Below are 8,544 nucleotides of genomic sequence, written 5' to 3' on the forward strand. Positions count from 1 at the left end.
CGTAGCGGTCGTAATTAAGTTCCGTTACCCAGAGACCATTTGATGAAGGGGGAGAAGATGTCGAAGCATGAATGGACGTCTTTCCAAAATTTAGAGCAAAGATAGGTAGGGAATGGGCTATGATGGTGGAATGAGTAGACTGATTGAAGAACCCTCCCTACATAACTGTTGTTATCTAAGTAGAGCCATAACCATTTGGAGAGGAGGGCGGAGTTGAAATGTTGAAGATTGATCACACCCAGGCCTCCACTGGCTTTGGGGGAACAGACAGTCCTCCAATTGACTAGGTTATTGCCTTTGGTGTTGTCTGGGGCCTTACCCTATAAGAAGTTACGTCTAATACGATCTATGTTCTTGATGAGCCAAGGAGGCAACTTGAAAAATGACATGTAGTATACTGGTAAGGAGGAGAGAACTGATTTTAGAAGGACAAGACGACCCCCGATAGATAGAAGCTTACTTTTCCATGATGAGAGTTTGCGCTGGAGGGAGTCCAGAAGAGGAAGCCAATCTGATCTGGAGAGGGAACCCCGTTTAAGGGGGAGACCGAGATACTTGATGGGTGGGGAAGCTTTTAAACCGAGATCCGGAGTGAATTTTTTTGTTGTTGTTTGAATATGAAAACTCTGTATAAGTGTTGGTTTTATGCTACATTTTATGATGTGCTGTTGATAGATGATAGCATGGGAGGGGAACTGGTGCAGTTTATTGCAAATCATAGCTGATTTAGTGTACACATTCTTGGTTGGGGGTGTGTATTATTTTGTAACAACCAATTTTGTTTAATTTAGCTGGTTAGATTACTATTTTGGTAATCCATCCTTTTTCTAAAAAAAAATTAAAATTAAAATATATGAAACAAATCGCACGTGCTCCATCCGGGGAAACATTTTCTTTTCACAGTGAAAAAGACATTGAAAATACTCATCTTACATTACACGCTTAATTCGTATATATACTTACATCAGAAAAAAGAAAATACACACTCACGAAGAAACCGTATACGCATTTTACAAAATTAAGATAGTGGCTGCTCAACCATCACCGAGTAATAAACCGACGCTAAAATACAGTTGATCAATCGATAAATAACACGGAATCGTGATGAATGATAACGTATTTTGTACCGTAGCGGTCGTAATTAAGTTCCGTAGCCTGCTCCCGGTCGGACAGAAAAAAAAGTAGTAAAAAACCAGAGCACAACACGGTGAACCGCCCGTTTTTTGTTTTTTATACGGGGTTTCCCCCGATCTTTTTTAGCTTATTTGAGCTTGTGACATATTCCAAGCATTAAGCTCTGAAATCTTGACGGTCTCGGTCCCGTAATTAAAAGCGTAGACGTGCGTATTTCCCTTCAAAAGCAACGTAGGATAGACCCTAGACGTGATGACAGTTCTTCCTCCGCCTCCGAAGCTCTCTACCACCGAATGATCAATCTGTTCAATAACCAAAAAAAATTAAAAAAAAAAGTTTATTCAAGAGATAATTAATCATAGCGTTATTTTAACAAGGAGATCGAGTATTTAATCCCGAAAAAAAAAAAAACTTACCAAGGTTCTCAAAGATATCTTCCCATCTTTCTTTATGTCTACATCCACAAAGCCTCCGGATGCTGGCTTGTATAGTTCATTCCTCTTGGACGACCTGACCTTTTTTTTTTTTTTTTTTACCATAAGCAAGGAGTTGGTTAAATTGCAATATAAAAATTATTGTAGTACTCTCTACTTTGTAATACTCGTAAATTTATTTATTATTTTACCTTCTTTGATCGGCACACATGAGAACTTTGTAGCCCTGGTCAGCCCTGAAAACTCTGAAAAAAACAGCAGTGTTTTCCTCCAAACTGTCCGCAGCCAAAACTAACAAGCCGAAGGGCCCAACCCCTCCGTTACCGTAGGCGCCCTTCTCCCTGCAGAGCTTCGGGGGGTCCACAATCCAGTTCTCATCAAACGTCTCGGCCCCGACGAAGCTCGGTAACTCAAACTCCACCTCAACATCCGCCTGTTATATAATTAATTCCGAAAAATAAACACACAGGTTAGGTTAATTGATCATCAAAATGAAGTGAACGGAAACTACCAAATTAATTAACATGGTAATCTAAATTAAGATCCTAATTTACCTGTGAAACTGAAAGCCCTCTTACTTCAACTAGACTTCCTGTTCTAAGCTCAATGTTCTTCATAGTTATTTTCTCCCTCCTAAGCGATTCAAGCTCCTCAACAGGCCATTGTATCAGTCTTTTTCCATCAGTTCTATCCAAAGTAAAAACTCTCGGAACCGCCTGGTGGGGGCAAAAACAAAAAAAAAATTATATATAAATTCAGAAATCACTAAACATCGATCGATCGGCTATTTTTTTTTTTAATGCTGTAGAAAATAATAAATGCCGACCTGAATCCCGGCCCAGCCTTTAGCCAGATCGTCAGCCGCGCTATCAGACTCGTTCGACCAACCCCCACCAGATCCTGCGCTGCTTCGCCCCGTCGAAGAACGTCTTCGACGCGTAGATGCTCCCGTAGTCGACCCTCGGCCACATCCTGTAGTCGTTCGACGACGCGTCGTCCCCCACGAAAACATCCCTCTCCTCGTCGTAGGTCCCCAGCGTGTAGTGGTCGTGCAGGGCGTTGAACATGCTGACCTTAAGCAGGTATTTCGTCACGCCCTCCCACTCCCCGAGCGGGACGAAGTCCACGCACTCCCACATGCCCGACCCGTTCGTGAAGTGCTTACGGGGTCCTCGCCCGCACCACGTGCGAATGTCGGGCCTCCGGTAAAGATGGCCTTGCCGTCCCGTTCATGAGCGTCCGCGATCAACCGGCCACAGCCGTCCTTGCCCTGCACGCGTGCTCGGGTCACGGAACAGGGTCACGTCGATGCCCTCGAAGGGGACGATGATCGGGTTGTAATCGGGCTTGGCGCACTGCGCAGGAACGGGTCGGACGGATCTTCGGGTACGCGTACGTTCTGGACCTCTCTGCTGACGGTGTCGAGGCCGTGTAGACGATGACGGGTTTGTCACCGGCAGGATCGTGGCGGACCCCGCTCCAGCACCCGCTGATGTCGACGGGCGGGATGGGGTCAGGGCGAGCTCCAGCGCGGTCCAGTGATGAGGTCCGTTGAAACGGAGTGGCCCACGAGATGTTGGCGGTCCCACGGCCCGTCTGGGTGTGGCTCGGCTGCAGAAGTGGTAGAGGCCCTTGTAGTACATGGGGGCGTTCGGGTCTGGACCAAACGGGCTCGGGTCAGATTCGTCAAAATTACAAAATATTTTATAGATGAATAGATACTTTACTTGTATTTAGTTCTGAATTTGGAAATATATTGTTATAGCATTTTAAAAAATATACTGTAGCAATTAAAAACGGGATTATTGTAGCGATAAAAAAGGAAAGGCCGTGCTTCGCACGGGGCGGACACCAGTACTTAACTATAGAAGAAGGATTACTAATATATGACTATAGACTTAATAGGAATTGTTTTTATATGATAAAACATAGTAATTTCATAATAAGTGAAGAAATAAATAATAGCGAATTGGACTATTGGAGGTACAATAAAATGGCTCTATCTAGAGATATTAAAAGTCATGGGTTTTTTACAAAATAAAAAGAATAGTTTCTTTTGGCAGTATCTTCATACCCTTTGACAGTATCTTGTGAATAAACGTAAGAGAAAAGGTCATATCTCATCTTCTCATGAGTTTGAGTAACGAGTACTTGTATTTTAAATTTGAGTTCAAAGTATTCAAATACAGCTAAATTGGGCTGGAGGGCTGTTTAGAATATTAATTACTCACATAATTTCATTAGCTAAGGGCTTAGTCCAGAGATAAATTTGCGAACTGGGGTTCTAGGCCAATTTTGCCTGAGAATAAACTAAGCGTTTACCTAAAATTGTGATTAAGATGCTTGGGCCATATAGGGGTGTCCCATTTTTATCTAAAATAAAAGACTTGCGTGCATAAGAGTGTTTTCTTGTTATTTTCTTTGAAAAATGCTAGCTTTACTTGAAATACAAAGGTTCTGACCCATAACCTGTTCATTTCTGCTCCTCTTAATTAAATTAAGCCTACTTGCTATTTCTAATCTAGTTTATCTCTAAGTTAATCAGCATCTGCTCCTCTGTACCATGATTTATTAGAATAGTCTTATAACTAAGATTTAGGTTTAACTAATTTACTAAACTAATCATTAAACATCATTCAATCTGTCCCCCTCTGAGTTTTCTCAAAAATTTAGCTCGCTTACTCGGTTACTTGCGCTGATTGTGATATATTTTTGACAAATACTCTCTATAGGCTCTAGCTCATGGCAAGAAATAAGTGGGCCTTCGCTTTGGGCCCATTATTTAATTAGACGTAAGAATTATCTTATGTTTTTTAAGATACAATAGTTTATGCAATATTATGGAATATTATTAAAGCAGAAAAAGCTTAAAGCTCGAGGCTTTTCTGCATGTTCTAAATGAAAAAAGTATATTAAAATTTTGAGAATAACGGTTATCTGTGTCATAGTAGGGATTCTCTCTCATGTAATAACGTAACTCAAGCTTAACTAAATAAATAAATATGGAGAGAGAAATCTTCTTACCTTTGGTTAAGACTAAACCACATTATTGTGTATAAGATGATCCTCTCATATCACTCGTGAATTTCATTAACCTCGAAAAATTAGGCTTAATCTATGACATATATATATATATATATATAATTATATATTATATATATATATATATATATATATATATATATATATAATATATATATATATATATATATATATATATATATATATATATCTATATATATTATATATATAATATATATATATATATAATATATAGTATATATATATATATACTAATATTATATATATTATATGTATATATATATATATAATATATATATACTATATATAATACTAGTTCACAGCTTAGGGTTTTTTGAATAAAGCGGATTTTTGAAAATACTTTACCTGGAACTTATTCAAAAAAGAAAATTTAAGCAATTAATCCTCTTTATTAAACACTGATCAAACCTAAGCACCTTGCATTTTTTAAGCTAACCCACTCAAAACAGAAGGCACATCATACCAAAAGGGCCATATAGATTATCATAAAACAGGCCTTTTATTTATTTATTTATTTAATTAAAGTGGTATAGTTTCGAATTAAATTAAAAAAACTTAAGACTTATTTGAACTTAAAATGGAAAGAGGGGGGGGGGGGGGGGGGGGGGGGGGGGGGGGGGGGGCGGGGACGGGGGGGGGGGTTATGGTCAACCAAAAAAATACACTTATGAAGCATAGGTTATCTAAATGATTGAATCAAGGTTTTTGTTCTAGAAGGGATTCAAAGTAGTTTTTATCATAAAAAGTCGCATCTTCGAATATTTATGAAACTTTCACATGTGTAGCTGTAACTGCAACCATGTTTGGTACATAGTTAACATCAAATTTGGACCACTTTGGAGATGAAAACAACAACAAGCCCAATTAGATTCGATGCCGACCATGTTAATTGGGCCGGGTGCCTCTTTGTCGGATCCGGATCCGTTTGTTGATTAAAGGGTTAAAAGGAGAGTAGAAATATTTTTCCTATTTTTTCCTATTTTATAAAAAACTCTTTTATTTTATTTGATTTGCACGCATCATTCTTTTGCCTCTCCCACGCAACAAACTTCGTAGGTACCGTGCAACTTCCCCCAACCAACACAAAGACATTTTCCCTCAAACACCACGCTTTAGTCGCGGACAAAGTAAAGTGGAAGGCAATTGAATAAAGTATATTAATTAAATACTAAAAACACAATAGATAAGGTGGAATGTTCTATTGGCCAATTACCCACATACTTTTCTTGGTGACCCCACAGTAACAGTAATAATATTAGTAGAAAATACTTTAACCGATCGAAGCAATTAGTTTTTTTTTTTCCACCACCTTTTAATGTTAGTCAAGAAGAATATCGGTGCATTATACTTTTTAAGAATAAAAAGTCAATGCACTTGATGTGCTAATTAGATTTCGTGATATTTCGGCAACAATACGTAAAACCGCACAAAACAGCTATACATGCGTGCATAGTGAAAATTTAAGATCAATCGTAGAACAAATTAACAAGAGGAGGAACGACGTACCGTTCATCCAATAGCGAGAGGGTTGGAAATGATACGCGGTCCTGAATTCGCTGCTAACCATGGGGTTTGGTAAGTTTTCAGGGGGAGGGGCCTCAAACATTGAGGAAGAGAAGAAGAGCAGGCCGCAGAGCCAACTCAAGCCGGAGGACAGCAAAGAGGAAGGAGCCATCGGCGACCAGATTAGAAAGAAGGCTACGGAGGGAAGGAAAGCTTGTTGTGAGAGGAAAAACCTATGGATGTCACGCCCTTTTATAACGAGAAAGTGCCCCCCATTTGTGGATTATTAATTTTAATCATAATACTAAATTGAATACTAATCCTAGACTACGTGGACCTTAGTTTTTGAATGTAGCCCATCGAGCACACTCGTCAGCCCCTTAATGGCCGGTGGGCCGACGTTGGGGCCTCTCGTAATGAAGTTAGTTTATCCTTTTACGGGATGAGTCGGATAGGGCCCACTAGCTAGGACGAGAGCCACCCCCCCAGCATTAGCAATCATCTTATCTTTCCTAGACCTTATCCAGTATTCCTAGTCAGCTTGCGTTACTATTCTAAATTTGTAAAAAGTTTAAAAATTATTTCACCACTATAATTAATTTGCTGAGTCACCTATTTTCCTTTCGAAGAAGAAGAAGAAGAAGAAAAAAAAGGAGTTTACTTTAGTTGATATTTGTATAAACATGGATGCTTCTTATTTTGTCCGAGCACGAAAGCATCACGCAAGGTTTTTTGATGGTCTCCTCCTCTTTTTTTTTTTTTTTTTTTTTTTTTTTAAGGAATCCCCCTTTTTTTTTTTTTTTTTTTTTATTTGTTAAGGAAAAAAAATGGTGATACGGTCAAAAACAAAAAGTCTATAGCTACGTCCATATATTGGCCCACTTAAACCGAAAAGAGATAAGTTGGGGGCTAGTATTTTCGTAATTTTGATTAGCGGCTTTAATCGTGTTCAGGTAGTAAAGTTTGAAACGGCTTCGTGGAGAAGGACGCTTGAAACTAGCAAAAATAAGCGGATAATTTCGAAGATAAGAGAAAACTCTGTACAAATTTATTTATAGAAACAGCATAAGGCTCGTAAAATTAATTTTTGGTGGATATGATCAAACGTGTGGAGCCGTAACATCATGAATTTTCATACCAATTACGGTATTAAATAATTTAGCTTTTACCATTATGACGAGAAACAACCATAGCTCCCAACGCATTACAGCGGCCGGTTGCTGTGATCACTATAAATATTTAGTAGGTATTTCTCCGTATGAATTTAGGCATTAATTATATATTTTCTTTTTCTTTTTTTTTTTACTTTCAGATAGATATCAATCAAAATGCAAAGTATGGCACTTTTTGTTCTTACATCCACTAAACATAGAGGACCATTGAGAGCCCCTAAAGGGCAATCGATAAGGAAAGACAAAGTTTTATGATTGTACGAGATTCGTAAACGCATTAGTTCAGGCTTTAAAGTTAAACAAACAGCACTTTTCAAAGCACGAATCCATAATAAAGCGCCGAAGGTTGCGCTTTTCATGGGGCCCGGGGGTCCCACCTTATCCCTCGCATGTGCTCTCCAATGCGTGTGATGACTGGTACCTTTTGTGGGGGGTACGAAAGCACGCCACGTGTGACTCAGGTGCGCGGCACGTGAGTCTAATTTTTTTTTTCTGGCATCAAATCGAGTGACGGTGATATTTTAACTAGGGTTTTACGTAGAAACCACTTTTAAAACAGTGTTTTGTCGTATGAACTACATTTTAAAGTATTCTTTTTATTAGAGATATAATCATTAATTAGAGTTGGATGACGATAGTTATCGAAAAAACTTAATTGAAAAATGGATTTAGATAGTTTATTTTATTAAAAAATAATTTAAAGATAGTTCATAGACGAAACGAAATGTGATTTCTATAGAATTATTATCCGATTATAAAGATGGAATCTATGAGAAAACTCTTTTACCGTCTCTCAGAACAAAACATTTCCGTTTCCACTGTCAGTTTTGTAAATAAAACTAAAACTAGGGTCAAATATATTTCTTCAACTCCATGGCCATCGAAACACAAAAGCTGAGCAGGTTCTGTTTTTATTTCCTATTGATTCCATTTGATTCTAACCTTTTTATCCATGATCCCACAATTGAATTCATCTTCTTCCTTTGATTTTTTTTTTCATTCTCTATTTTCTCAAAACAAAAAAAAAAAGAAAGAAAAATCATTCTTTCATCTATTTGGCCTTTTATTTTATTCAACTATGTTTGCTTTTTTTCTCATCTATTTCATGGGTGTGAATTAAGAAACAGGTATGAAACTAAGATATAGGGTTTGAAGTTTTCTTTAGAATATCTAAATTGAAGAAATAGATATTAAATCACAATAAATCTGGGAACGATCCTGGAGGAAGAATTAGGGAA

The 8,544-nt window shown here is 38.1% G+C and overlaps 1 pseudogene; it reads right to left on the reverse strand.

The window, feature by feature from the left end:
* On the reverse strand, window positions 1,229-6,366 carry LOC109823944 (annotated as a pseudogene).

This window comes from Asparagus officinalis, chromosome 9, assembly GCF_001876935.1.
Source record: "Asparagus officinalis chromosome 9, Aspof.V1, whole genome shotgun sequence".
Lineage (NCBI taxonomy): Eukaryota > Viridiplantae > Streptophyta > Magnoliopsida > Asparagales > Asparagaceae > Asparagus > Asparagus officinalis.